Source organism: Vicugna pacos, chromosome 23 (assembly GCF_048564905.1).
Source record: "Vicugna pacos chromosome 23, VicPac4, whole genome shotgun sequence".
Taxonomy (NCBI): domain Eukaryota; kingdom Metazoa; phylum Chordata; class Mammalia; order Artiodactyla; family Camelidae; genus Vicugna; species Vicugna pacos.
The window spans coordinates 32,003,996-32,012,046 of record NC_133009.1 but is presented as its reverse complement, the minus strand read 5'-3'; the positions used below and the strand labels follow the sequence as shown (position 1 = coordinate 32,012,046).

General features: G+C 37.3%; 1 long non-coding RNA gene across 2 annotated transcripts in view; it reads left to right on the top strand.

Annotated features, from left to right (window-relative positions):
- The first annotated feature begins 489 nt into the window (after positions 1-489).
- The window catches only part of LOC140688783 (uncharacterized), a 14,135-nt gene continuing 6,573 nt past the window's right edge, over positions 490-8,051 (top strand). The window contains exons 1-2 of one of the 2 annotated variants that reach the window (XR_012063606.1): positions 490-661; positions 748-845. This is a non-coding gene — a long non-coding RNA (uncharacterized lncRNA). The remainder of the gene's footprint in view (positions 662-747; positions 846-8,051) is intronic. The other variant, XR_012063605.1, reaches the window with a different exon arrangement.

The following is an 8,051-nucleotide window of genomic DNA, read 5'->3' as shown; positions in this document are numbered from 1 at the left end:
CCCGGCGCCCCCACGGCCCTGCCTGGCCCCAGCCCTGAGCCGGCTGACGGAGGCCCCCGGCTTGTCGCTGAGCAGCTGACGCTGCAGAAGTGTCCAGGTGCTCGCAGGCACGCCTGCTTTTGCTGTGCTTTGTTTTACTGCATTTCGCAGACTTTTGTTTGGATTTTTAATTTTTTACTGAAATGTAGTTGATGTACAATGTTGGTTTCAGGTGTACAGCAAACTGATTCAGTTATACATATGCACACATACATGTATTTTTTCTTTTCAGATTATTTTCCATTATATGTTATTACAAGAAATTATAGTTCCCTGTGCTATAGAGTAGGTCCTTGTTTGTCTGCTTTATACGTAGTAACGTGTGTCTGTTAATCCCAAACCCCTAATTTATCCCACCCTGGCCTTTCCCCTTTGGTAGCCACAGTTTGTTTTCTATGTCTGTGAGTCTGTTTTGGGTTTGTAAATAGAATTTGTATCATTCTTTTTAGATTCCACATATAAGTGATGTCATGTGATATTTATCTTTCTCTGACTTCACTCACTGTGATCATCTATTAGTCCATCCACGTTGCAGATACTGCATTTTTTACCAATTGAAGGTTTTTCACCAAGAGCAAGTCCACCAGCGCTGTTTTCTCAGCCGTCTCACATTTTAACTAAGGTATGTACATTGTTTTCTTAGACAAAATGCTATTGCACACTTTATCGACTACAATATAGAGTAAACATAACTTTTATATACACCAGGAAACCAGAAAATTGTGACTTGCTTTATGGTGATATTCACTTCACTGTGATGTCTGGACCTGACCCACAGTATCTCCAAGGTCTGCTTGTGTAGGAATGTAAGTATAAAGCCAGCTCCAGCAGTGCAGGCAGCGTGAAGCTGTGAGCACCGGGTCTCCTCCTCAGAGCTGGCGGCAGTCCCCAAATTGTGATCTTTTTCATGTCTTCTGTGGATTAACAACTTGGCTTGCAGGTAGACAGGGGTATAAAAATACAGATAACTTCTTGTACACGTTCTCCTCCCGTGCCCATTTCACTCTCTAACTCTTCGGCATAACTCAAAATATATTACGCTAGTGTGTGAAAGATTTTGTGGGTTTGGATGGGAGTAAGAAGTAAATCTTAGTGTTATTTACCTTCTCGCTGTGATACTTTTTTTTTGACTGCCAAGGAAAGGTGTGGGTGACATTTGAAGTACGGGTGGCTGATTTGGAAGAAGCCTTCTTTTACATAATTCTAGCGGCTTTTAAAAGTACGAGTGGGTTTTGCACAGCAGGTGGTGAACGGCAGCTGTTTGGGCAGAATACGGATGAGAATACAGACACCTCCACATTATAAAAGTTTCAAAAACAAAATATGTTGGGTCTGATATATGATGGTGCATATGAAATTGCCTGTTCCTTTTTTTTTTTCTTTCTGCTTTTTTTTTAAGTGTTGGTTACATTTCTTCTGTAGTTTTAATTGAAGACTGAAAGTATTTTAGATAAAATTAACAATTTAAATTTTACCTAAATAAACTCTTTCATCAATGGTATGATTGCAGCTTTAAATGTTTTAAACTTCGTATTTCTCATTTGTCAGTTTGGTTAAGAAAGTAATGAGAAGGGGGCACTGTGGTTGGAAAAACTCTGAATTTCAGTCTGGATCTGACTTCTAATCCCATTTCAACCACTATCACCTTAACATAGTTAAAATAGGAGTGGATATTTAAAATAATTTTGAAGATAAAGTCTTGAAAAAGTCAGTTTCTGCTTTTCAGCTCAGACATTCATTCATTTACTCATTCATTGAAACTTTTCTCAGTTTCTACTATGTGAGACCTTATGCTGGATACAAAAGTGAATAAACCATAGTTGGAATCTTCAATGAGGCTTTTATATGGGAGGATGACAGAATAATATAAATAATCATGGATATATATAGAGAAAGGATAATTGCATCAGAATGTAATCTCTGTGTTTTCAGAATTTAGAGGATGTCTGACAGGACTTGGAAATATGAAGAAGGGAGAGATCACTGTATTGATCTTGACAAATGTCTACTGTTACTACAAAAGAGAAGAGATGAGGAGACTCAAGGAATGATACGAGAAAAACTTTGGAGAATAAGAAGTACTGAGTATGTGCAGAGGACCACACAATTTTCAGCTCAGAGTCAGGGAGTATTTAGCAGAGAGCAATGTTGAGATACGGCTGGAAAAGCATTTAAGGGCTCCACTAACACACAGAGAAACAAAAATGAAGAGATGTCGAGTAGGCTAGGCAAAAAATTTTCTTGACAATAAAATAAAAGAGCTTCCCTGTTCTAAGTACTATGAACCTCGAACACAGTGGATATTAAGCAAACATTGCTGGTATAAAGGTCTTATCTCATTTTGTTCCCCAAGCAATTAAATGAAGTAAGAATATTTCTCAAACAACCAAAAATAGAACCACCGTGTGATCAAGCAGCTCCACTCTTGGGTGTATATCAGAAGTAAAAAAAACACTAATTCAAAAAGATAGTACACCCCAGTGCTCACAGCAGCGTTGTTTACAATTGCCAAGACGTGGAAGCAGCCTGTGTCCCATCAACAGACGAACAGATGAAGATGTGGTAAATACGTATGCGACGGAATATTAGCCGTAAAAAAGAATGAAATTTTGCCTTTTGCAACAACATGAATGGACATGGATGTTTTTTGCTTGATGAAATAAGTCAGAGAAGGACAGATACTCTGCTATCAATTATATGTGGAATCTTAAAAAAAAAAAAACCACAAAAAGTGTGTATAACAAAATGGAAACAGACTCACAAATATAGAGAACTGGTTATGAATGCAGAGAGGGATGTCTGCTGACATAGTTCAAGTATATTTTATGTTAAATAGAAGTGTGCATATTTTGTATTAAATAGGCTACTCAATGAACTATGTGATTGGGGAAAATCTCTTGTTAGGTCTAAGCACTCAGCTTATAAATGAAATACTGAAATGCAGACCAACATACCTTACCCCAACACCCCCACCTTCACCCGTGAAAAGAACCCCAGTGCTTCCATAAAGTTTTTTATTTCTAAATAAATAAATTCTGTGTTCATGCAGTTGATATTCATTGAGTGTCAGTATGTCAGGCACTGTGACAAGCTTTTCACATACATTGTATCATTTAAATGTGATTCATGCTAAAATGATACAGTCGAAATGGCAGTGTCTGTACGCTAGCTGCGGCCAGGGAGCACGGCGGGCGCAGTCGGGCGGAAGTCCTTTAGGAGGGTGTCTCCCTTCCCTGGGAAGAGGCCCTTTGCAGTCTTCTGTCTGTCCTTCTGTTCTTTCTATCGGGCAAGCAGACATCAAGCCAGCAGCTGCTGCGGCACACTGCAGCCACGGGGACGAAGGCATACACGAAGAAAACAGAGCATTAAAAAGACCGAAGGAGCCTTGCCCACAGATGTCCTCTTCAGCCTCCCGAGTAGCCTGCTGATCAAGAGAGAAAAATGAAGCTGGCTTAGCCACCGTTAATTTTTGACAAATAATACCATTACACACAGAACACAGTGAAGGGCTAGGACAAAACATGAGCGACTCGCAACGCTAGTGTGTGCTGCTGTTTGGCCAAACTGTGTTCATGCCCTTCAGGAAGTCAGGTGTCGTGGAGAGACAGGCGGGCAGGATGTTACGACTGTGATTACTGTCAGCAGAGTTTCATATTCACGTTTCTTCTTGTGTGATTCTTCTGCACTGGCTCCTGGAGTTTGAAGGATTAACCTTAGGAGAACTCCTTTGCCTTTTCTACCACCTTTTAACCCCCTCCTCATCCTCCTGTAATGTGCGTCTCATAGTGGATGAGACAAACTTTTGGTCACAGGATAGAGAAAGAAAATGTAAAAAAAAAAAAAAACAGTAAAAAAAATGCAACGTTACATGAAAAATTTGCTCCCTAAATTCATGTTTGCTTGTTTGTTTTTGTGTATGTGGTTTCAGAGGTCCTAGAATTATTTAAAAACTTGGTAATTTTAGTGTCCATTAAGGAAGTTGTTCAAAAGTTCAGACGCCTAGTGTCTTGAAACCTGCTTATAAAACAGTTTTGACTGTGTTTTAACCTCCAAGTGACAATGACAGTAGGTGTTTCTAGAAATGTCAACTGCTTTCTGGTCTAGATTCACTCCATAGCACCAATAGTAGTTTCTAATTGACATTTTACTTTTCTGCTTCAAGCTAAAGACAGACGGGTGTGTATCTGTGTGATATGAAAAGCAAGTGTTTTCTCAGTGCTCGTTTTCAAATCGAATTGTAGTCAGGTTCCATTGGACTTTTTGAAGAGGTCTGCGTCTATTCTTTATTTGTAGTGTTTTTGTTTTTGTTTTTGTTTTCTGTCTCTGATTGCAACCTGGCTCAAGGGTTTTGCATCCTAGAATCATTAAGTATGGCAGCAGGCAGTTGGAAATTAGAATTTCCACGTACCGATTGTCTCCTCCGGAGGCTTATAGGAATTGGTGGTGAAACAATAATAAAGTGATTAGGTTAGACAACACTCCAAAGCTGACATCTGTCTCGGGAATTCTCAGTGTGAGTATTAAAGCTAGGGTCAAATACAAGGTTGCAGTTTAATTTATTATACTGCTTGAAATGATGAAACCATGATCAACTGTGGGTCCGATGCCTGTTGAAATTAAGGTTAAAAAGATGCCTATAAAACTGTCATGTAATGTTCATTTCTAGCACTAAGTATTGCCTAACGTATTTTTTTTTAAATGGAGGAAGATATTTGAACTGATGAAGTAACTAAAAATTAAGTCTATTCTTAAATAAATAGGACACTATGGCAATATATTTGGATAAGGGTGATTCTATAAATAAGATCATTAAAATGCCTTTTGTTAATAGTAATCTTCTTTAGCATTTGCCAAGTCTGCTTCCTTCAAGAGGCTTAAAAAGTGCTTTTTAATATCCGTCTACTGCTTCACAGTAGCTCTGTGTAAAATGAGGCGGATCTCCTCTCTAAAAATGTCATTGCAAAAAGAATTTTCTCTCTGGGAATAAATGACCTAACATTGAATAAATAGCCCCCAAAAATCTATTGCTTCCTTTGTCTGCCTCAGAGTGTGCAGTCAGATCAATGTCCCATTGAACTTTGCACTGATGTGAAATCATCTGATGTATTTGGTCAATTTGGGGTGTAACATTTTAAGAATAAGTAGTCGATCATGTCTAATGTATCAGTTCGTGTATCTTCTTATATGTTCATCATATATAATAGTTGTTCAATAAATATTTAACACCTGATATAGTATCAGATGACTGTATAAATGCCATAGAAGGTGGTATGTGGCGATGATAGGACACTATGCTTCACACATATACCCTCAGTAAATGCAGTTATTAATTTGATTATTATTCAAGATTATTAGAAAAGAAAAATACTATAGGAAAGCCGAAAGGACATGAATAAATACATTTACTTAACTAGTATTTTTACTGCTTTACGTTAGAACTCGTCTGGAATAGCACCCATCCCAGAGGAGTACAAAATCGAATTCAGAAAGAACTTCTAATTCAAAGTCATTTCTGTGTAGCAGTGCTCATTGTAGTGCTGCCCGGCTTCTCAGCATAGTGACTAAGAAAACCCAGGGTTGGCGGGGGCGGGGTGGGGGGAACACTCAAAATCTTAAAATGACCATAAAAGCTAAAACAGAAGCAAACCACGACTGGATAAGATCTGCATTGTATTTGAGAAAGCAGATAGGGAATGAAAAGCATGTGTCCCAGGTTTTATTTAACGACATAACCGAACTTTGACCTCGTGGAAAAGAAGCTAATGCAAATCCTACAAGAAGATGCTTCGTTTCTCTCAAAGCTGGATTTTGTCTCTCCCACCAGCCGTCTGGGCGATGCCCACTCCGGCTCTCAAGGGCTGACTGTGAAGTAGCCACAGGACCATGTCTTTTCTCCATCTCTTATCACCAGGTCCCCTGCCCCCAATACTGATTGTCCCCTCTGAACAGACTTGATTCATGTGGGCAGAGACTACAAAGCCCAACAAAGCACTCGGAACCTGGACTGCATGGCAGAGTTGCTCCAGCAGGTGGAGGTGGCGTGGAAAGAGAGGGGAAGCTGCGGCAGGCGCAGGGGCGTTGTAAGAGGTTTCACACTCAGGATCCAAACGCTACCAGAAGACATCTGGGAGCAGGACTTGCTGTGCAACATGTGGCTTAAAGGCAGTATAGTCACTCAGATCAGCAGAGAAACAGGATCATGGCTCTGAATTAATATTTTGTAGAATCTTTCGTAAAATTTCAAGACTCTCTTACGTGCTCGATAGGGTTCAAGAAAATCAGACTTCTTTGTCAAGAAATGTAGAGAATTATTAGTTATTTCCATTGATAGGGAACAGAGTAGAGATCAGTTGCATGACCCTGACAGAGACTGTAATTCCACGGCACTTTTATTAAAATAATTTGATTTGAAGATAAAAAAGCAACAGATCAACAGATGTCTGCCACACTCTTGTGAATAAAAAATGCAATCTGAAAAAGAATCCTGTTCAAATAAACACAGGACATAGCCAATGAAGAAACATGTGTTGGTTGTCATGGTTAAAAAAAAAACTACTAGTGTAAGTCTGGTGAGATGCAAAGAGATAATCAACATAAATATAAAACTAACTTATAATTACTTGATTAGTAGAACTGCATAGAGAATCGTGTTAATAGTTGACAACTTAGCACTGATAAACATTTTCTAAAAGCAGTGAATGTGTTATGGAGGCAATACAGAGGATTGCGAACTCTTAAGGATTTTACTATCTTGCAGGATTGTTTCTTTATGCCTGTCAGGATGAGAGTATATTGGTTGATGTCATCAAAAAAGTTTGTTGTGATTGTTGAGCTATTTCCTATAATAATTACTTTTTTAGCCTTGAGGTTGGATTTAAAAGCTTGAATTATAAATATTTCCTATTATAATATTTTCTTATTCCACGTGCATATCTCATGCAAATTAACTGTCTTATAGCCTTGCCCTGACCTTTACCTCATTGAAGGAAATTAAATTGTAGAATGAATCTACTTTGGCGAATCTTTCTCAGAAAACATTTTTTTCCTCTACATTGTTGAAGTTTAAGAGAAGCCTTTAGTATGCCAAGTCATCAATATTATTATATAATGAAATAAAAATCTAGATCATTGGTAAAATATTAAAATAGTTTGTTTTTCTCAGGATGAAGATGAAATAGCAACTTTCCAAATATTGGTATATAGCAGAAAAGAAAAAAGTGCCTGTAACAGTTAGCTCTTAATATTGTCAGGATTTGAGGGTGCTTTTCATATGGTATACAGGCATATTTGACTCTTTTCTTGGCTGCTTGAAATCAGTGAAATACATATTGGGACAAAGACATTCGATCCTGTAGACATCTGAAAATCTTCAATTTGTACAATTTTAACCAGTAGTTCTCATTCTAGCATTTATTCTACAGATGTTTTGAAATCTTGGAATCAAATCTGTATAGCACATGTAAAATAATAAAGAGAAACAGTAGGCCTTTTAAATGAAACACAAGAATAAATCAGCAGCTCCAATTAGGTCTTATAAAAATTATTCAACCAAATATCTAAAAGTTGAGGTAGTTCTATTTAAGACTGAATTAAGAGATTAACTCATCTACTATATGACATGCATCCTAAGTGTTAAAGCCAAAGACAGAAGTACCTGAACTTAGCATTTTTATAATTGTGTAGTTATTAGATGAAATATGCAAGTTTAATATGAAAAGTATTATCTCAATACTTCCAAAAATCAGGAAATCAAGAAATGACTAAAATTTTAATACTCTTAAGAATTATGACTATCGATTCTTAGTATTATTTTTGACTTTTTAAGGGTTTTGTTCTAATATGTTCTACTTACTATTAAAATCTAATTACATAGACTTCAGAATTTTCTAAGACAGTCCTTTGGATGCTGTAAATGTGAATTTTGATGTAATAACTGCTAATAAAATTATATTAAAAAAAGGATTATGACTAACAAATTCAAATTCTATGCCAATAAACATAATTTACTTCAT